This window comes from Vombatus ursinus, unplaced genomic scaffold (assembly GCF_900497805.2).
Source record: "Vombatus ursinus unplaced genomic scaffold, bare-nosed wombat genome assembly UNPS02012602.1, whole genome shotgun sequence".
Lineage (NCBI taxonomy): Eukaryota > Metazoa > Chordata > Mammalia > Diprotodontia > Vombatidae > Vombatus > Vombatus ursinus.
This window is the reverse complement of record NW_020952380.1, coordinates 1,089,074-1,112,322: the sequence shown is the minus strand read 5'-3', so window position 1 is coordinate 1,112,322 and position 23,249 is coordinate 1,089,074. Positions and strand designations below refer to the sequence as shown.

Sequence of the window (23,249 nt, the reverse complement as noted above, 5' to 3'; positions counted from 1 at the left end):
TGTTGTATTCTACCCTGAACTCCAGTAGAAAGGAAGCTCCTTCAGGGCAAGGATTGTTTTTCATTTTAATTTTGTACTCTTAGTGCCTAGCATTTACCATGTACATAGCATATACTTCAGACGTACTTGTTGAATTGAAATCCTACCTCAGATACTAGCTGTGTAATTGTGGGCAAATTGCTTAATTTCTTTGAACAGTTTCCTCTTCTGAAAAATGGAAGAATCAAAAATGTCCTTACTACCTACCTCACAAGGTTGTTGTGAGGAAATCATTGAGCAAACTTGAAATGTGATTTATTATTACGAAGTCAGCAACAGTTTAACCAAGTTGGAAATAATGCTATCCAACAGAAGTTGGATATCCAAAAAAAAGTTATCCAAATAAGTTCCAATCTGATTTGCCAATTGTTACAATGTTTAAGCAAAGGTTTCGATATAGTGACATAGTGAACAGATACCCTGTTGTAGTCACTATCCAAATTACATTTATTCCTTCTGGAGAGGGAATTTTAGAGTTGAACATGATGTTAGAGGACATTGAGCCTCAATTTTACAGATGAAGAAGTCGAGGTTCAGAGAGGTAACTCATCCAAGGTCAAATAACTTATCAGTGGCAGAGGCATGACTAGAGCTCAGTTCTTGTAACTCTCAAATTCAGATTTCTCAGAGGCAGCTGGGTGGAGCATTGGATAGAGCACCAGCCCTGAAGTCAGGAGGACCTGAGTTCAAATCCAGCCTCAGACCAATCACTTGACACTTACTAGCTGTGTGACCCTGGGCAAGTTACTTAACCCCAATTGCCTTAAAAAAAAAAAACCTCAAATTCAGATTTCTCTCTACTATACCATGTAGATTGATTCAATATTTAAGCAAAGATTTTTTAAAAAATATTTTTTAGTAAAATGACATAATGAACACATATCCTGTGGTGGTCACTATTCAAATTACCCTATAATGACCCAATTATCCCTTTTTGTCACTCTTATGAACAATATCAGATAGGTTATATTATGTATTATATTTTACTCATTCATGATTTTCCATCATTCTTTAATTATTTCATGTGGTAGTCTTATCTCTCTAGTAGATTATAAATTCTTTAAGTGTTTTTTTTTTTTTGGTAGCCTCTTAAATTCTGGAAGTCTTTATCCCAGTTCTCATTTGTACTGATACATCAGGTCCAAAGAGTGTAGCTATGTCTCCTTAAGGCTTTAGGGCTAATCCTGGGGGGAGTATCTTTCTAATACTTATGAATCCCCTTTCCTGCCAAAATTATAAGTTGATTATCAAACAGTCAGCCAGACAATTAGTTTTAGAAAGGGGTATTTATTACAGTAGTAGAATTGGTACAAAGCATCCCTAGAAAAGGTCTACAACACTCTCCAGTAAGTACATACAGAATCCAGAAGAAAGCGAATTCAAGGTTAGAAAGCATGTGTGCGGCAAAGGATAACACAGGTTCTGGAAAAACCTCTTGCTGGCTTCATAAAAATGTTCCTGTTGGGTACTGCTTAGATCTTCTTCTGTGTTCTTTATAGAGCCTTGAACCTAAGTCTTGTCTCTCCTTGGCTCCTAATTTGGTCCTTCTAAGTTTGAGAGGTTCTACTTCAGCTGGGAGTGGGGAGGAGATGAGGAGACAGAGAAGAAGACCAAGGCTCAGGGCTTTGCTGGCCTCTTCCGCACGAATTCTTTCTTAGGGATTTTGATAGAATGCTTTCTCCTCTTTACTTCCTCGAATCCCTCAGGCCCCAAATAGCTTGATATTTTATAGATTGTCCACATGATGTGACAATTTCCTCAGTTAATTGGAATGTCATTTCTGTGCAAAGTCGCTCTAGTTGACCAAACAAGGACTTTTTTCTGTCTTAAGTCTAAAGCCCATGATTGATTGATTCAATAGAGAAGTGTTCTCACCCAGTTAATATATTAGACTTTAGCTTCTTGACACTTTTCAAGGGATCTGTGATTTGATCAAGCTCTGTTCTTTTATATATGATTTAAAAATAATTCTCAGTTCATATTATATCCAATCCAACAAGTATTTATTAAAACCTGCTATATATCAGGTAGACTCTTAGAATACAAAGACCAAAGAAAAACAGGTCCTGTCTTCAAGGAGCTTGCACTTTACTAGGACAGCTAATAAATATTTGGTGATTTCTGTACTTATCCACTGTTAGCAGTTTTGTGCTGATACTCCTTACAAATAGTCCCATCCCTTATTTGTAGTCTGAAAAGTCATACCCACAGCAAAGTATTGAGGAGAAAGCCCCAGATTATTGAACCCCTGCATTTTCACTCTGCATTTAGTGTTGTTGAGTGTCCCTTAAGGAACTTGGAAAGAAACTATTCATCTACTGTCTTCATTCATGGTATGTCCAAGCTTCTTCTGAAGACAAAGTGAAATATTAACAACTTTTCTTCTTTTGAAATGCTTTAATTGCTCAGGTATCTTACTTGTTTTGACAAACCAGTCATCCTGAAAGCAGGTTCTTAAGACATGCATATACACACAACTCTTTTCCTCTTTAGAATGCTTACAGCTTTGATTTATTAGTTCATTTTATATACAGAACAAATGAAAAAAACATTTATTAAGTGCTTGCTATGTCCAAACCATTTGTGATTTACACAGTGAGATTTAGCTAGTCTTTCTAAATTTAAAATTTAAATTTATGAGAAATGTGAACTCTAACTGAATTTATTGATTTCTCTCCCACAATATTTTCTGGTTGACTGGGCTACTGAAGTAAAGCTATACATTTTTTTGAGACTTGAATTGTCTTTAGCTGGCTACTCTCCAAGTACCTTAAGTTTTTAGTAAATGATACTGAAACATAAGTAGATAGTAGGTATTGGATGTATTATGACTTATGACTGTATTTTCAATAATCTCTACCCAGAGACCGGGCAGAACTATAATACCGGGACTTTCTGGGTCTAGATCTCACACATGAGAATGACATTCACCTTAGAAAACTCCCATAGACTGGCTAATGTATATAGTTGGAGAGCAGAGCTTCATCTTAAGTTAGTAATTTAACAAGAAAAGAAGCTCAGGGTTACTTGGGTACTATGATCAAGTCGAGGCAAAATTTTAAAGGGTACTCCAATTAGTAGAGCCAGAGAGAAAGGATCTATGGAATTCAAGTCTAAACCCTATCATTATCTGAGCCATTAGGTGAAAAAAAATCTGCTTTGGTCTAGATAAGTCAAACAAAGTAGAATTCTGCTTGAATGACCCAGCTATATTGCCTCATTTCTCTGATTTACTTTGCTAGTTGAGACTTGGTCTTTAGTGGGAACTTGTGTTACACTGGGGTGCAATAATGGATGGCAAGATGCCATAGTTCCATTGTCTTGAATCCTTCATAAAAGATTTCAGGGCGTTAGGTGGAGTGTGGTCCTGGATGGACTATATGCTGAGCCTGACTGTTTTTTTTTTTTCTAAATTGCTAGAGCTAGAGCTAGCTCAGTTACAATTAAATACTTGGCCTTATTTGTCAGTTGAATAAGTTATATTGGAGAAGTAAATTTATGAGTAGTGGGATGGAAGCTCCTTATAGTTAGAACTTTTTCATTTTGTCTTTGTATGCCCACGCCTAGCACAGTACCTTGAAAACTGTAGCTGCTTAATAGATGTTCATTGAATTGAATTACATTGCATATAATTAAATGTTTTTCAATGTTATTAATTATAAATGTCTTATGTTTTGACAAGTTTGCTTTAAAATATCAATTTGCTCATTTCCTCATCATTTACTCTGGTTGTTGATGATGAATTCCATTCAACTAAACAGTTATCAATTTTTGACAAAATAAGAGAGAATATATTTTTTAAACTCTTTCATTGAAGTTTTTTTTTTTGTCGTAGTTATAATTTCCCAGGACCATTCTGCCAATGATAGAACCTTCTCTTGTAACAATAGTTCAATTAAACAAACCAAATGAATGCACATGATCGTGCCATTGACGGTGCCTGACAGCATATCCCTTATTCCTCTCCTGTAGTCTACCACTTTTCTACCGAGAGGAATAAGGAATATCTTATCATCAGTCCTCTGGAGTCAAGATTGCTCAGTGCATTAATCTAATTCTCACATTTTTAAACCTTGTTTTCCTTTATATCATGGTCATTGTGGATATTGTTCTCTTGAGAGGGCACATGAAGAGTTACATATCTTTTCCAGAAACTAATAAGGGAAGAGAAAGGTGATGTATAATTAGAAAAGCAGGGTGGTATGGTGAAAAGAATTTGAGTCTGAATTCTTGTTCTACTACTTAGTAGCTGTGTCATTTTGAGCAAATTATTTGCTATCTTTTGGCCTCCATGTCAACATGTGTAAAATGGGAGAATAATTTAACTTGTGCTATCTACCTCACAGGGTTCTTGGGTGGATCAAATGAAATTATGCATTCCCAGATGAGTATGTAGATGTCAGTGATTAGAACTTCACAGTAATTCATAGTACTTCCTATAGATCCCTTGGTTGATAAAGTACTGTTGTACCTTTAATCATATACTTATGTGCAGGCAGCCATGTATTGAGGCATATGAGTGATTCAAAAGATTTGACAGTAAAAGGCAGAAATCACTGCATGACTTGACTCAATAGTCTTTGTAAATCATATAACCGAGTAATCTGATTAACATAGAAAAAGCTTTTATTGTTATTCTTAAACTTCTGTTCAAAGAATTGATTTATTGGATAATTTATCTTTTACTTGTCAATAATCTTAAAATTACAAAGAGGAGGAGCTTCCCTTTGAACCTGCCAACCTTCCCACTTGGGCAGCTTCCCTGGCTTTTCTTCCTTCCTTCCTTCCTTCTTTCCTTCCTCCCTCCCTTCCTTTCTTCTTCCCTCCCTCCCTTTCTTCCTCTCTCCCTCTCTCTCCCTCCTTTCCTTCCTTCCTTCTTCCCCTCTCATTCTCTCTCTCTCTGTTTCTATCTCTCTTTTTCCCATTCTAAGGGGCCTATGCATTTAAAAAATGGCAATTTGTCTAGGAAAGTAGACATGAGAGATGCCTTTCTTCCTAGCTACTCCTCTCCCTTTCCAAAAGTTCCTTAATTTTTTTTTTTACAGTAGAACAAAGTTCATCCACTAAGTTTTTTTCAAGACCTTTAAGATACAAGCTCTTAAATTATAAACAGGTTTCCAAAGCTTTTTAAATTTCCAGGTCCTTTTATTAGCTCATTTTCTACTTCAGAATGTTTATCTCTCGGGTCAGAGAGAAACTTAAATCACTGCAGGAAATGCCAGACAGTTTATAGGACGATCATATGACAGAGGGAAGGGCTTAAGAGCCATGGAGAAGCTGAACTAGTCTAGGTTGACTATAGTCAAGTACCCAATTAGTCAGTGTCAAGAAGAAGGAAAATGGGTTGAGGGAATGGGTGAATGGGATGACTAGAATCCCTTTCACACAAGAGTTTTCATGTGGCTTTTAGTAGCAACTAATTTAGGCTCACCAAAATTTATGTGCTGAACGAGTGCTTTTTCCTAGTTAGATTCACCTCTGTCAAGACTTTATGCTTTACTACAGGCAGAAAATGCTTCAGCTGGACTATGTTAGTTTTGCTGGCAGATTAATGACACACACTCCACTTTTTGTCAAACCTCTATCCTAGCTGAAGTGCTCAGAAAGTTAAAAAATCTGGCCTAGCATGGAGAAAAGGCAGGCCTTCATTTTAAAAAAAGAGATTTTCCACTTCCAGTCAAATGGTGGTGCTAGTTCTTCATTTTTGAGGCATTGTATTTCCTAATTTCTTGGTCATAACAACCTCCTGTGTATTGCCACAGAGCAGATTTCACCAAAACAGAGAATGCAAGGGCACATGCACAGAAGCTGTTTAATGGGCTAGAAAGGTTAATAGTCCTTCCTTCTGCATATTCTATAGTATAAGAAGACAGACAGGCTGTGAGGGGGATTCTTCTGTCCAAGTAGGTACTCCTATTTCTTTCCTCCCTTCTTTCTTTTTCTATTCTTTTTTCCCCTCTTTTTTTTTTTTTTAGGGGGAGGGAATCTGTGTGTATATGTATTTGTGTGTGTGCATGTTATTTACAAGCATGTTGTAACGCTAGTGCTTACAGCCATTCACTTTCTTTTTTCATATGGCTTGAGGCATATTTTGCAAAGTCTGTTGGCAAGAGTATTACTATGTTCAAGTGTTAAGTCTGAACTAAATGCAATGGAAATTCACTTTTGGAATAATAATCAGCTGAGTCAGAGGGCAAGAAGGGTACTCTTTTCTTAGTGCAGTAGTGACGGACTTACTGATCCCAACAAAATATATTTTTTGGACACAGCTCTCTCTATGAAATCCACAGAAATATTCCACAATCACCTAAGTCTCTCTATTTGGCCAACCATGCACATTGATGAGATCTGATAGAGAATGCACTGAAGTTATCATGAACATGTGGCAGCTGCCTGTTATGGTATAGTATAAATACAATAACTTTTGGCAGTTCCAACCAAATGTTTTGAGCAAGCTGTTTTCTAGAGGAAAGGAAGATTTCCAAAAAGCAGCCTAACCCAGTGATATCAGCCTAGGAAGAAGGACCTTGTCATTGATTTGCTTTGTAATCTCAAGCAAGTTATTTCGACTGCTGACTTCAGTTGTCTTTTGTGTGAATAAGAAAAAAAAATACTGGTTTGTTTGTTTCAGCAGGCTGGTGTCCTCATTAATGACTGTACCACCTATGACAGTGTCACATGGTGCTAGTCCAGTAATGATGTGGCAAAAGCACACAGCAAGGACTGTACACTTTCATTTTGGTGTGAGGAAAGCCACAAGTTTCAGGAAATGCTTATTTTAGTTGTCAGTTTAACTCCATAGAAAGAAGGGAACTACCCCCGCCCCATAAGAGTTGATATAATTTTAAAAATATCTATGTATGCATATAGATGTAAGGGTTAGATTATATCTGGACATTAAATCACGACATGGACTACTAAATCAAGGCACCAGATTTCACGTGGCTTCATGGGCAAGAGTGAATGGACTTGTAGAACAATTCTGAGAAGGAGCTTGCTGGGAAAGTAGTCTTGTTTGGGGTATAATTTTTTTTTCTTTTGGTTTAATTTTAAGCTAGCTTGGGTGCAAGATGAGTATGATCGTAGACTAACCATTCAAACTTCACTGAGTGTTTTTTTTAATATGCACAAAGGACCAAAGCAATTAAAGTGGCTGTTTTAAATCACTTTCTATTTGCTCATGAGTGATTTATTTAATTTCTTTTCACCTCCATTTCTCTATTTGCTAAATGGAAGCATCATTTGTGATAGTTTTTGTTGACAACACTTTTTGTCATTGTTGTTCAGATCCGTAATTTCATCAGTGTAGGGAGTTTTCAGGTGAGGAAATTGCCTCTGTCAATGTGAATCCCCAACTTCCCCGTAACTTACAGTCTTACAGAATTGCCTGGCAGCAGTGATTTACCGAAGATCATGTCATCAGGGAGTGTCATAGGTAGAACTGGAACCCAGATCTTCCCTACTCTGGGTCAGACTCTCAAATCACTATTTCATGTACCCTCTCTTTGTTTTATTTCATTAATATTTATTTTATTCCATGGATATCTGAATGGTACCTACTAGGCTGTTAGACACACATGAAGTATTGCAGCAGAAGTTGTCAGGGGGCTTTTAAGTGAAAAAAAAAGATTAGTAATTATCAATAATTTAGATATGATTAATGTTGAGTAGGGAGCAGGAGGCTTAATTTTTAAAATAAAAAATAACATTTATACAGTGCTTTAAGGTAACAGTATTTGTCAGTAGAATCTTTTTCTTACCAATGTGGAAATATATATATTTGTGACAGGGAGAGGGACAGATCACGTGTTTCTTGAATTAGCAACAAGGACATAGTTGTATAACTATCTTCTACTCACATTAACCCTATTTCCTAAAATTTAGCCTCAGCTTTACAACTTGCATTCTTGGGGGGGAATTCAGGAGTGATAGGCAACATATTTACTTTATACCCCTCAAATACACTTACACTTGACATCTATATGCTAGAAATAATTTCTGATGGCTCCTCCATCATTTTTTTTTTCATGTTATCTGTATGTCTTCTGTGCATCTGTCCATAACCAGTCTGCTCACTTAGTTAAAGCAGAGTTCTAATGGGGCCAAGGTCCTAAGTTTGAACTCATAGTGAGTTACTCAATTAACATTAAACAGAAATAATTCTGTTTTAGAGCCATAGATTATATGTCCCTAATCCAGTCTAGTCACTTCATAGATGCAAACAATTGGTTAAGATCAGGCAAAGAGCGAGGTCATTTATTTAGCTTGGTGTAGCTTATTGTCATGGAAGGGAGAATAAAACTCAAAGCCTATATCTGATGGTGGGTGGGTGAGTGACATCTTTCTCTAGGAAGGACGGACACAACTTGACTGTCTAACTTGGTCTGCATAGGATTTGGCATCATGCCCCATGTAAAATAGGTACTTTTAAAATTCACTTTTAATAATGCTGAGAGTAGTGGTGGTGGGGCACCTACAATTAACATTCTTGGAAATATCTCAGGAGAATTTGTACAGTTGGGAAACTGCACATACTTTGCATTGTCTATTCATTCTAGGATAGGTAATTTAGTTGATTGCACTTCAGAAAGGCTGTGATTGCACTTTCCTAAGGCAGCATGATATAGCGGATAGAAAGCCAGCCTTGTTGTCAGGAAGACATGGATTCGAGTCCTCTGATACAAATTGGCTACGTGATCTTGGCCAAGGTATTTGACCTCTCAGTACCAAGCAAAAGCACCATATCATAACTCTGTATGTATGTTTGAGCATTCCTTCCAGCATTAACATTCTATGATTCTATATCCCTTTCCCTGAGAAGCTGCTATCCTAAAATATTGATCAAGTTAGGCAAAAAATATAAGCATAATTGTAAACTATGATGCTAGACTTGGAGTCAGGAGGGCCCGAATTCAAATCCTCCTTTACCCCGTTATTAGCTAGCTGTGACCTTGGTCAAGACACAACCTCTCTTGACCTTTATTTCCTAATCTGTAAAATGGAGATAATAAGAACATTTCCCTTACAGGGTCGTTGAGAGGATATGATAGCATATGCAAAGCACTTTCTAAATCTCAAAGCACTTCATAAACGTGATGATGATGATGATGATTGATGGTGATTATTAAAAAAGAATTCATACATCATTATTCCTTTGGTTCAGTATTCCAAATGGAAAGATGGGCTTTGTAGTTGCCTACTCTTGTAGTTGCCTAGAAGTGTTCTTCTGTTATGGGAATGGGGGAATAGGAGTCCAGTGGTTTGAGGGTAAAGGAAAAGGAACAGCTTGTACTTTTTTCTCTTCCACTCCTCTGTTCTCTTCCAAGGAGGGTGATGGGTGACGGCAAATAACAAGCAAGGAAATATGGGGGACAGGAAGGCCAAATACAATATGTCATGTTGCCAAAAATCTGAAGTGATGATATTCTACTTGTGAGAGAATGTTCCATTTGAGAAATTCTAAGAATCCTTTTGCCATGGTTGATTGGAGAAGAATTTTAGATGTTGAGTGGCCAGTTTCCAGGAGATGGTACTATCATGGAATTCTACACTGTTTTGGTTGGGTTGAAGTTATCCTCCATACTATTTTGGCTTCATAAATCTAGCACTTAAAAATTTAGGCACTTACAAATGTGGCTCATGAGTAAAACTTTTTTTAAAAAAAAATCACTGTGATATTTTTAGGGACAAAACCCAGAAAGCAAAATATTTTATGAACATATTCATATTATGAATTATTAACAAATAATCATTAACAAATATTAATGTGTATTACTATTGGTTGTTTCTTCAAGCATTTTTTAAGTGCCTAATATGTGCCAGAAACTGTTCCAAGCACTACAAAGAAAGAATACAAAACAATCCCTGTCCTCAAGGAGTTTACTGTCTACCAATTCTTTAGTGGTTTTAGAATTGCTGAACCCTTTTCTTTGCTTTCTCCTTCTTCCCACTATTTGCATTTTGTCATTTTTATTAGTCCTTCGGCCCTTCCATTTTGTTAGGTCGTAAGAAGTCAATGAAGGTCAAATGAATCTGCCAGCTATTTCCTTGTTAGCAGCTTTAGTGATAGGTTTTGTGAGGAAGGAGAATGAAACTGTTAAGTAGGAAAGAGGTTTGGGGATTATTTTCGACTTAGATTTATTGATGTGATTCTTACCCATTATCACAGATACTTGGGTACTCACTGCCTTAGAGTATTTCAAAGCCTTCTTCCAGACCTGTAGGTAAAGTGAGCTGCATTTGAGTTCTTTATCTCACTCCAGAGTCCTAAATTTACTGCTAACTTATCAGGCTGTTTCTCAGAGGACTGGTATTTAGTGTGGTCACAAGAAAACATCTGCAAGGCTTAGACCTTAGTGGCAGATTGCCCGTTAGAACATTTGGCCTATAAAGTGTAGATTTCAGAGGAGAAAAATTACTCCAGGGACCCTCAAAGCTCTTGAGAAGACAACTGAGGAAAAATGTCTTGTCTCTGACCAAACTGAAATATGGACTTCTGATTAGTTAAGAATTCACAGAGTCTGGAATAAATCTGAGGAGTGTCTTGTTATGACACGATTTGGAGTTGATGTCAATCCTTGTATTCAGGATTTGCAACAGATTATTCAGTGGAATATGGACTGCTAGGGAGATCAAAAGAGAACACTGACTGTCTTCATCAATCTTAAGTCAGGCCTACCCGGCTTTAATCCAAGTAGAGGGGTTGAGCAACTATCTGATGAAATGGGTGGTGTAGACAGCCAAAACCAGATAATGCATAACCAAAAAGTTACTGGAGGGAAAATAGAGGCTTAAAACAGAGGGTGAAATGTCAAGTCAATTTGGGTAGTCTCCAAAACCCAATTTCACTGGATAATTTCCAATTTTCTTTTGCTCTTAAGTTCTTTATTAGAACTGCCTAGGAGCCTGGGAGAAAGAGAATCCACCCCATTTGCTTCATATTTGTGCAGAATTGCTCTAACTCTATTAATTTTTTTCTGCATGCCTGGTTTCGACTGTTTTCAGGAATAAGATTTCACCCTTGTTAGGGTAGTCACTAAGTAGGGATGAGCAAGGCCATTCCACGATCTGACATGACAGAAGCCTGGCACTTAGTAAGAACTTGTTGACTTCTTGGTAGCTGGATTTGGCTATAGTTTAGTTGGGGATTGTGGCTACTTGACCTTGTTTTCATGTCACATATTTAAAACTTCTTAATTTGAAAGCCTGTTGTTTTCTTAATTGCATCCTCATAGAGCAGTTTCTTTTTCTCCAAGATTTTAATGGGGAAAAATGGGATAGTGTTTCAAATCCAAGAGAACGGACTTTGTTGTACAGTTTTAGGCAATAATTACTAACGGCGCTGCATGACTGGGGTGCTTTCTGCTCTCTGTGATATGGGAAACATAAACTACTTCCTTGAAGCAGCTGTTTCCCACTCCTAAAATGTAGCTATCAGTGCATCGCCCCCTGTAAATCTGTCAGTGTGTACCTGCTAATTCCAAAGACTCCTAAATTCCATGTTAAATTTTCCATTTGTTGTTTTTTTTATTGGGAAAAAGGTTCATAAATTAGATCACTGCTGCCTTAAATTGGAAAAGACACAGACATACTAATGTTTTAGATGGAAAAAAACAAAGTTGAGGTTAAATAGTTCTTTTTTTTTTTTTACCCTCAGATGTTTTGTACATGAGAGTCCTTATACATGTAACACCTACTTCCCCCTCCCCACATGTAGGCTCCCAGAAAAACTACAGCAGGTTTGAAGAACACTGTGCCTTAGAGCAGTACCTACTCTGAACCACAGCACGTGAGTTTCTAGCAATGTGTTTATTTTTTTTGGAAAACATTAGTTCAAAGCAAAAAGACATGTTAATCATATTGCAAAATATAATGACAGGAAAAGAATTTTCCTTGCATATGTGGGGTACATACCACCTCAAGTTATCATATCATCAGTGGGGGAAGATAATCACACAGAGAACATATGTGACTAGGAAACATACTTAGAGAGTACATACATAGGGACACATGGGTCTAGGGTATGTGGATGGCACGGGTAACTCATAGCTCTAATGCTACTGAGCTAACAGTATTCTCTGCTGGATTCACATCTCTACTTTATATTGTGTCATCAAAGCTAGTATCTTTCCTTAACTTGTGTTTTTTCAAGCTGCTCTCTGCTACCATTTGCTGGGTTTCAGCCACTTAGCATGTTCAGGGCCATTTAGCCTCTTTAAGACTAACTGCTGCCATTTGCTACCATCTACTGGACTGGAGTGGCTAGAAAGCTTCTTTAGGAAACAGGAGTTTTGAGCCACCACATCTAACCAGGAAACCAAGAAAAGTCAGCAAAATATGATAGGCTAAAATGAAACCATTATTTTAGCAGTATCTTGCTACTCACTCAAGGCTCTTGATCCCAGACAACTATCTGTTAAATCCCTAATTGTGAATCTGTGTCCCCTAAATGCATCCTGGGGTTTGCACCCCTCCCTCCCACCAAAGAAAGCTAACCTATACAAGTTCTATAGAAGGTAGAATGAAGAGGATTTCTTCTCTCCTAAGAATTTACCTAATTGACAAGCAAAAGAAATTATGAACAAGAGCAAAAAATCAAGTAAAGCCATCAGGGCCATTAGTTTCTTCTTCTGTTTTACATTTTTACCTTCATTATATATGCCTGTCATTCACTTTTGTGACACATTTTAGCTAGGATAGCCTTTGCTATTCTCTCCACATACAGCATTATAAAAGGAAATATGAAGCTTTTTAATAGCAGAGGGTTTGGAATGAAATGACCATCAGAAATATATAATGAAGACAGTTCAATCACTTTCATTATTTTTGGAGGAAAATCTGTGCATCAGAGGGAAACACAAAATGGATCCCCAGCCTGGATACTGCTCTTTTATAGCAAGTTGAATATAGACACATTCTAGTGCTATAGGAGAAATTAATAAAAGCCTTTAGATACCAAATTTAGTAAATTTAGGAATTGAAGAAGCTACTTTGTAAATCACTGAATTTAGATCCAGGAATGACCCTAGAGCTCATTTAGTCTAAACGTCACATTTTGTAGAAAAGGAAACTGAGCCCCATAAAAGTTTTTTTAGGGGGAAATTTTTATATTTTATTTTTCCAATTTTATTTAAAATAAGTTTTAGCATTTATTAAAATTTTTTTGAGTTCCAAATTCCTACCTCCTTCCTTTCCCCCCTCCTTGAGAAGGCAAGCAATTTGATTTAAATTATACATGTGCAGTCATGCAAAACATATTTCCATATTAACCATGTTGCAAAAGAAAACAGACCATAAAAACCAAAAACACCCCCCCCCCCCAAATTACTTTGATTTGTATTCAGACTCTATCAGTTCTTTCTCTGGCGGTGGATAGCATTTTTCATCATAAGTCCTTCTATTGCTGGGAATAGCTAAGTCATTCACAGTTGATCAATGTACAATATTACTGTTACCATATACAACGTTCTCCTGGTTCTGCTCACTTTACTTTACATCAGTTATATGTCTTCCCAGGTTTTTCTGATGACATCCTGCTCATCAGTTCTTATAGCATGATAGTATTCTATTACAATCATATACTACAACTTGTTCAGCCATTCCCCAATTGATGGGCATCCCTTCAATTTCTAATTCTTTGCCACTTCAAGAAAAGCTACTATAAATAATTTTGTATATACAGGTCCTTTCCCCTTTTCTTTGATCTTTTTGGGGTACAGAACTAGTAGTAGTATTACTGGGTCAAAGAGTATGCACAGTTTTATAGCCTATTTGGCATAGTTCCAAATTGTTCTCTAAAAAGGTTGGATAAGTTCACAACTCTACCAACAGTGCATTAGTGTCCCAATTTTTCCTCATCCCTTCCAATACTTATCATTTTCCTTTTCAGTCTTATTAGCCAATCTGATAGGCTTAAAATGGTACCTTGGAGCTGTTTTAATTTTAATTTCTCTAATCAATAGTAACTTAGAGCATTTTTTCATGTGAATATAGATAGCTTTGGTTTCTTCTGAAAACTGCCTGTTCATATCTTTGACCATTTATCAATTGATATTATATGCTTATAAATTTGACTTAGTTCTCTGTATATTTGATAAATGAGGCCTTTATCAGAGAAACTTGCTGTAAACCACCCCTTTCCGGTTTCCTGCTTTTCTTCTAATCTTGGCTGCATTTGTTTTATTTGTACAAAACCCTTTTAATTTGATGTCATCAAAATTATCCATTTTACATCCTGCAATGCTGTCTATTTCTTGTTTGGTTATAAATTCTTCCCTTATCCATAAATCTGACATGAAAAAATTTCCATGCTTCCATAATTTGCTTATGATATCACCCTTTATATCTAAATCATGTATCCATTTTGACCTTATCTTGGTATGTGGTGTGAGATGTTGGTCTATATCTAGGTTTTGCCAAATTGCTTTCCAGTTTTCCCTGCAGTTTTTTTTTTTTGTCAAATAGTGAGTTTTTGTCCCAAAAGCTGGGATCTTTGGATTTATCTAACACTAAATTATTATGGTCATTACCTACTGAGTATTATGTACCTAATCTACTTCATTGATCCACCACTCTATTTCTTAGCCAGTACTAGATTGTTTTGATGATTACTACTTTGTAAAACAGCTTGAGATCTGGTATTGCTAGGCTACCTTCCTTCACATTTCCTTCCTATTATTCACTTGATATTCTTGAGCTTTTGTTCTTCCAAATGAATTTTCTTACTAGTTTTTTAGCTCTATAAAATGTTTTTGGTAGTTTGGTATGGCACCAAATAAATAAATTAATTTGGGTAGCACTGTCAATTTTATCATTTTTGGCTCAGCCTATCCATGAGCAATTAAAATTTCTTCAATTGTTTAGATCTCCCATAGAGGTTAAATAACTTTAAGAAAAGTTTATTAATTTTTTTACATAGCTATTATTTCCTAAAATGTTATTTTCCTTTCTGCCCCGAAAAACCCAGAATATAGTTAAGCCAAACGTAACAACATATTGACTCTACTTTCTCTACTAAGTGGAGAGAAATATAGTTTATCATTAGTCCTTTGGAATCACAATTAGTCATTGAATTGATCTCATTTCTGATGTCTTTTAGTTTTGTTTTCCTTTACATTATTGTAATCATTGTTTTCTTGGTTCTTCACTCTGCATCATTTCATATAATTCTTCCCTAGTTTCTCAGAATTTCTAATTTTTGTTATTTCTTACAGGATAATAATCTTCCATTATATTGATATATTTCAATTTGTCCACTCACTCCCTGACTGGTCAGCTAACCTCTTCCTTCTCCTTCTCCTCCTCTCCCTTCTTCTCTTCCTCTTCCTCTTCTTTTTTCTTTTCTTCTCTTCTTTCTACTCCTCTTCGTCTTCTTTTCTCCTCCTCCTCCTCTTCCTCTTCTTTTCTTCTTCTTCTTCTTCTTCTTCTTCTTCTTCTTCTTCTTCTTCTTTTCCTCCTCCTCCTCCTTCCCCCCTTCCTCTTCCTACAAAGAGTTATTGTTACATACATTGTTACATATAGGACCTTCCTTTCTGTCATTCAGCTCCCTGGAGTAAATCATCATGGATGGAATCCCAGGGTCAGAGGGTGTGAACTGTTTAGTAACTTTTCTTGCATACTTACTAATTGTTCCTTAAAATAGTTAAACGAATTCTAACCTTTAGAGGGTATTGATACATGTGCATTACCACAACCTCTCCAAAACTATTTCCATTTTAAAATAATTTTTATAAATTTGATGGATGTGATGTGAGACTTGGAAATCTATCTATTTATTTTATTATTAGTGATTTGAATCATTTTCCAGAATGGATCTTAGTCATTCGCATTTCTTTTGTCTTTTGATCACTTATCTAATGGACTGATTTTCCTAAGGTCCCATGCAGAGCCATGGAGAATTTGAACACAGAACCTTTCTTTAACTACAAATCTAGCATTCTTTCTTCTACAGTGTACACCATACACTAGTGTACACTACACTCAAGTAATTTGCTATAATTCTTTGTATGAAAGTGAAAGAAATCCTAACAAATCCCATAAATTGATGGTTATGTTTCTACATATAGTGAATCAATTCTCTTTGATATTGGTAGCTCAATACTGATCACTTTAGCTGTGGTGCTAATGATCCTTTATCATTGTACCTGACAATAGGACTTGCTCTAATTTCCCTCCTGAAAAAAATGCATTTAACATATTGAGTAGGCAGAGATTTTCCTTTAAATGGCTCTACCTACCTACCTATTTATTTGTCTTATAGATAAGGGAAGGGCTATGCTGTTGACATTTTTGTTTTTCCCATGTAAGTTATGTGTAACCACATAAATCTGTCTAAATGTGACTCATAGGGAGACAAGAATAGACACCTCTCACATCTTCTTCCACCACCCTTCTCCAAGGGAGACCTTGATTCCTACTGGGAGAGGAAACAGAAGGTTGGGGTCAGAAGTTGACCACTCTGCTCTCCTTAGAGAGGAAAATGTGCCTGGAATTGTATCTATCTTCTTTAAATGTTATTAGTCTAGTGGAATTAATTTTTAGATTCAAGCTACACTTCTGATCATTATCTTAGGAGAGCCCCAACCTATATATGAGAATTGACTCCTTTCGACCTAATGCCAATTCCACAATGAATACACATAAAAAATAGAAAATGAACTTATTTATCCAAACAGATAGAAAACAGAAATCAGAAAAAGGTATACACATGGAATTATATACCAAAACAAAAAAGATTGAAGCTCTTCCTTTGAGAGTGAGATAACTCAGTTTAACTGAGACAGAGAGTCTTAGATCTCCCTCAGGGGGAAATTCCCTAAAGGTTGTAGTGTAGCAAGCTGGGAATAGGGACATGTTAGAGATTTTCAGTTCCTCAACATGCCCACTTCTTCTCAGAGTGTTTTTCCCTTCATGCACCTGAGGAGAGGTTGGTCTCATATGTTTTCTTTCTTGATGCTGGAAGCTTGATGAGCTCAGTTCTTTCTTCTCTCCAGTTCTCACTAATTTCACCCACCCCTCAAGCAAGTGTAGGGCATTGAGTAATTAATCTCCAACAATGAGGATCACTTGGTAATAACAATAATGATAATAATAAATACAATAAATTATCAAACAGCAGAGTAAAGTCTATGAAATACCACCATCTTCAAACCCACTGGAGTTGAAATGATACTATTCGGTATTCAATACACTAATGGTATACCTACAATTCTCAATTATAGATACAAATAACATAGAATAAATTAATATGGGAAGATAATCCAAAAGAAATCTCATTTCAGCCATTGGATTCAGTCTTCTCCCAAAAAGAAATTTCACCCTGTCTACTAAAACACAATAGTTTTTTCTGACTTTATTTTTTTGTCTTCCTTATTTCCCTTGTAAGTTGCTTGGAATGAATAAGAAAAACCATATTTAACCCTCATCCTTTTGGTTCTGGGAAATATTGGGATAGAAACTCTGTCCACTAATACAGATCTGGAATTCAGTCTCATTGGTACCAGGCACAAAGATATTCAACTCCTTGCTAGGCACATGGCTAATATGTGTTAGAAATAGGACTTGAACCCAGGTCTTCCTGATTCCAAGGCCATCCCTCTATCTGCTATACCATGTTGCCTCTGAACCCCAAGAAAGGATGTCACTTTCAAATTATGGATCTTTCATACATTTTATTTTAATTTTTACTTAAAAAATGAAATGGCACTTATATCCTCCATCACTCTAAAAATCAATTGCTGCATTTATTTATTGTCTCCTCAAAATACTTAGGGATATGGCTTCCCTTAAAAGTCACTTGGACAGACAAAAAGCCATTTTACTATATCATAACCATATGCTGATTAAAAATTGCCAGGCCAGTTCCTTGTTTTTCCTCTTTCAAAGACTGTCAAACGAAACATTGCTGGCAGTCAAAGATCTGTGGAAAAGCTTGGTTCCAAACCTTCGCACAGAAGATTAAAAAGCCCTTGTGATGTGTATAGTATTCAGGATATTTGAGGGTAACAGTAGATCTACATTTAGCTGACAAATGAAAAGAAACATTTATCATTGTTACATAACCTGCAGAATCCACAAGGATGTGGTAGTGTCAGAGAGACAAAGGTGGCGTCAGTCAATCAGCAAGTATTTATTGAATGAATGAATGAGTAGAACATTTACCCAACACTTAGATGCAAAGCCTTGTACTAAGCACTGGAAGTATGAACAGAGAAGTAGAGATAGTCCCTGCTCTCAAGGAGTTCACATTCTAATGCACATAGGAAATGTCAGCTGCAAATCAGCTAGAAAGATCCCTTAGAAAAATTTCTCTGAATGCAGTAGCAAAGTAGATGGACAGGGAGGAGGAAACAAGTGCTTATTATGTGCTGGCCACTGTGCTAAGTGCTTTACAAATTTTCATTCATTTGATCCTCACAACAACCCTGTGACGTATTATTATCCCCATTTTAGAGATGAAGAAATAGAGGCATACAAAGGTTAAGCAACTTGCTCAGTGTCCCACAGCTGATAAGTGTCTGAAGCTGCACTTGAACTGGGGTCTTCTTGACTCCAGGTCTAGCTCTCTCTCCACTGTGCTTCGTGGTAATGTTGTTGTTGAGTTGTTTCAGTCATGTCCAATTCTTCGTGACCCCATTTGGGGTTTTCTTGGTAAAGATAGTGGAATGGTTTGCCATTTCCTTCTCCAGCTCATTTTACAGATAAGGAAACTGAGGCAAACAGCATTAAGTGATTTGCTCAGGTTCACACAGCTACTGATTAAGTGTCTGAGGATTTGAACTGAGGAAGATGAGTCTTCCTAACTTCAGACCTGGCACTCTCTCTACTGTGCCCCCAGCTGCCCTCATCATGGTAATGCATCTTCCTTAATGTCATTTCCACTGATAAAATCATATTGATTGCTGACATTGAACCATTTGACAGTTCCTAGGACTTTGGGGCAAAAATGTATCAAGTGGCTACTATGAGGCATTATCTGTAGTACAAACAAATACTTTATATCAGGAATAGGTGCATATTGGCCTGGGTAGTAACTTCATAATCGCACAATGGTATTGTGAAATTCAACTCCAGTGAAATTCAATTCAACAACTTTGATCTTATATTGATTTTTCTTTTACTCTAGATAAGGCATTATAACTGATATTCATATAGCACTTCAAGATTTACAAAGTACTTTGCACACATTGTCTCATTTGAGTCCCACATGGATCTTGTGAGAGAAGTACTGAAGATATATTCCTACCCCCATTTTGCAGATAAGGAAACTGAAGCTAAGAGGTTTGGGAGGAAAGAGGTTTACACAGCTAATAAGTATTGACAGCAGGATTTGAATTGCAGGTCTTCTGAACTCCAAATCTAGTGTTCTAGCCATCATGCGATGCTGCTTCTAAAACTTCAGGAAACCTCTGGTTGAAGCTAGTCTATTCTTCAGTAATAATGAGAGGAGGTTTCTAGGTTGGGTGTGTGTGGAGGGGAGAAGTTAATCAGTGGCTAATCAAGATATCCAAAGCAGTTTGCCATGGCAGGCTGTACCCTCATCTATGTACCTCATGGTTGGTGAGCAGGTCAAGCGAGTTGTGCCCGAATGGCAGCTCTTAACTGTCAGTGGGTACGCATAACTGAATTAACTTTCAGCCTGTTGTATTGCAGCCTGGAGACTTTGACTGGACTCAAAGTAAGAAAAGTTACAGGCTGTCCCCTCCCCCCAGCCTTGGAAATCTTAAAAAGGTACAATTGTTAATTCTTTTTACTAGGATTTTTGAGCTATGAAGAAAGGTAAACAACTTCGAAGTTAAACTATGGAGGAAATGACCAGGGCTTATTACTTCTGCGCACAGGCTGCCTGCAGTCGTGTGCCAGGACAACCTAGGTGAATGCATGCCATTCCTCAGCACTCATTAAGAAGAAATGGAGGAGAAAGGAGACGTTTTAAAAGCAATTAGACCTGAAAAGAACAAGAATAGAGAGAAGGGTAAGAGAAGGAAGGAGGCAAGAGATACTGATGACAGCATCAGCAACATGAGTAGCAATGGTATTAAAGCCATTGGAGTAGTTTCTTTTTTTTCTTCAATTTTTAAACATTTTTATTTAAAGTTTTGCTTTCCAAATTCTATTCCTCCCTCCCTCCCTCCCCTTGCCCCTCATGAGATGGTATGAATCAGATATAGGCTATACGTGTGTAATTATGTAAAAAGTTTCCATATATGTCATTTAGTACAAGAAGAGTTGAATAAAAGAAAAATCATGAAAGAAAGTGAAAAATAGCATGATTCTATATTCAAACAATATCAGTTCTTCCTCTGCTGGCAAATAATAATGCTTCATCATTAGTCCTTTGGGATTGTCTTGGATCATTGTGTTTCTGAGAATAGCTAAGTCATTCCCAGTTCTTCATCAAACAATATTGCTGTTACTATGTACAACATTCTCTTGGTTCTGTTCATTTCACTATGCATCAGTTCATGTAGATCTTTCCAGGTTTTTCTGAAATCATCTTGCTTGTCATTTCTTATAGCACAATAATATTCCATTGCAGTCACGTACCAGAGCTTGTTTAGCCATTTTCTAATTGATGGGCATCCCTTTGATTTCCAATTCTTAGCCAACACAAAAAGAGCTGCTATAAGTATTTTTGTACAAATAGGTCATTTCCCCCTTTTTGGGGATGTCTTTGGGATATAGACCTTGCAGTGGTATTGCTGGATCAAAGGGTATACACAGTTTCATAGTCCTTTTGGACACAGTTCCAAATTGCTCTTCAGAATGGTTGGATCAGTTCACAACTCCACCAAAAATGCATTAGTGTCCCACTTTCCCCACATGCCCTCCAAAATCCAACATTTTCCTTTTTTGTCATATTAACCACTTTGACAGGTGTGAGGTAGTACCTCAGAGTTGTTTTAATTTGCATTTCTCTGATCAATAGTAATTTAGAGCTTTTTTATATGACTATGGATAGCTTTGATTTTTTTATCTGAAAATAGCCTATTCATATCCTTTAACCATTTATAAACTGGGAAATGACTTGTATTTTTATAAATTTGATTTAATTCCCTATATATCTGAGAAATGAGGCCATTATCAAAGGTACTTGTAAAAAGTTACCCCCAGTTTTCTGTTTTCCTTATAGTTTTGGTTATATTGGTTTTATTTATTCAACCTCTTTAGTTTTATATAATCAAAATGATCTATTTTACATTTTGTAATGCTCTCTATATCTTATTTGGTCCTAAATTCTTCCCTTATCTGTAAATCTGACAGATAAACTATTCCATGCTCTCTTAGTTTGCTTATGGTATCATCTTTTATATGTAAATCATGCACCTATCTTGACCTCATCTTGGTACACAGTGTGAGATGTTGGTCCATATCTAGCTTCTGCTATACCATTTCCAGTCTTCCCAGTAGTTTTTGTTGAATAATGAGTTTTTGTTCCAAAAGCTTGGATCTTTAGGCTTATCATATACTAGATTCCTGTGGTCATGCACTATAATGTAATTTGTATCTAATCTATTCCACTGATCCACCACTCTATTTTTAACCAGTACCAGATAGTTTTGATAATCACTGCTTTATAATACAATTTGAGATCTGGTATGGCTAGATCACCATTTTCACATTCCCCCCCCCCCCAATTAATTACATTGATATTCCTGACCTTTAGTTCTTTCAGCTGAATTTTGTTATTTTTTTCTAGCTCTATAAAATAATTTTTTTGATAGTTTGATAAGTGTGGCACTGAATAGATTAATTTAGGTAAAATTATCACTTTTATTATATTGACTTGACCTGCCTATGAGCAATTGGTATTTTTCCAGTTGGATCTGATTTTATTTATGTGAAAAGTGTTTTACAGTTGTGTTCATATAGTTCCTGGGTTTGTCTTAGCAGGTAGATTCCCAAGTATTTTATATTGTCTACAGTTATTTTAAATGGAATTTCTCTTTCTATCTTTTGCTGCTGGACTTTGTTGGTAATATCTAAAAATGGATGATTTTTATGGGCTTATTTTGTATCCCACAACTTTGCTAAAGTTGTTAATAATTTCAAGTAGTTCTTCAGTTGGTTCTTTAGGATTTTCTAAGTACAACACTACATCGTCTCCAAAAAGAGATAGCTTTGTTTCCTCATTGCCTATTCTAATTCCTTTGATACCTTTTCTTCTCTTATTGCTATAGATAACATTTCTAGTATAATATTAAATAATAGAGGTGATAATGGGCATCCTTGCTTCACACCTGATTGTATTAGGAAGGCTTCTAGATTATCCCCATTACAGATAATGCTTGCTGATGGTTTTAGACAAATATAACTTACCATTTTAAGGTAAGCTCTATGTATTCCTGTGATCTTTAGTGTTTTTAATAGGAATGGGTGCTGTATTTTGTCAAAGGCTTTTTCTGCATCTATTGAGATAATCATGTGATTTCTGTTGGTTTTATTATTGATATGGTCAATTATGCTGATAGATGTTTTTTTAATATTGAACTAGCCCTGCATTCCTGGTATAAATCCCACCTGGTTATAGTGTATGATCCTTGTGATATATTGCTATAATCTCTTTGCTAGTATTTTATTTTGAATTGTTGCATCAATATTCATTAGGGAAATTGGTCTATAATTGTCTTTCTGCATTTTGACTCTTCCTGGTTTGGGTATTAACATCATATTTCTATCATAAAAGGAAGTTGGTAGGACTCCTTTTCCTATTTTTTCCAAATAGTTTATATAGTATTGAGATTAATTGTTCTTTAAATGTTTGGTAGAATTTCCTTGTGAATCCATTTGGCCTTGAGGATTTTTCCCCCACTAACTAACTTCCCCCACTAATATAGCTTTATTATCTATTTCCTCCTGTAACTCAACCAACTTCTCCTTCAAAAATTTAGATGCTATACCATTTGATGCATATATGTTTAGTACTGATATGACTTCATTGTCTACGGTACCTTTCAGCAAGATATAATTTCCTTACTTATCTCTTTTAATTAGATCTGTCTTTGCTTTTGCTTTCTCTGAGATCAGGATTGCTCCCTCTGCTTTCTTTTGCTTTAGCTGAAGCATAATATATTCTCCTCCAGTCCCTTACCTTTACCCTACGTGTTTGTCTCTGCTTCAAATATGTTTCTTGTAAACAACATATTGTAAGATTCTGGTTTTTAATCCATTCTGCTATTTGATTTCGTTTTATGGGTGAGTTCATCCCATTC

The 23,249-nt window shown here is 36.3% G+C and overlaps 1 protein-coding gene across 2 annotated transcripts in view; it reads left to right on the top strand.

Annotated features, from left to right (window-relative positions):
• The first annotated feature begins 5,832 nt into the window (after window positions 1-5,832).
• Window positions 5,833-23,249, top strand: part of ESR1 (estrogen receptor 1) — a 455,293-nt gene continuing 437,876 nt past the window's right edge. For both annotated transcript variants that reach the window (XM_027857990.1, XM_027857989.1), the window contains exon 1: window positions 5,833-5,942. The gene's annotated coding sequence lies outside the window, so the exon portion shown is untranslated. The remainder of the gene's footprint in view (window positions 5,943-23,249) is intronic.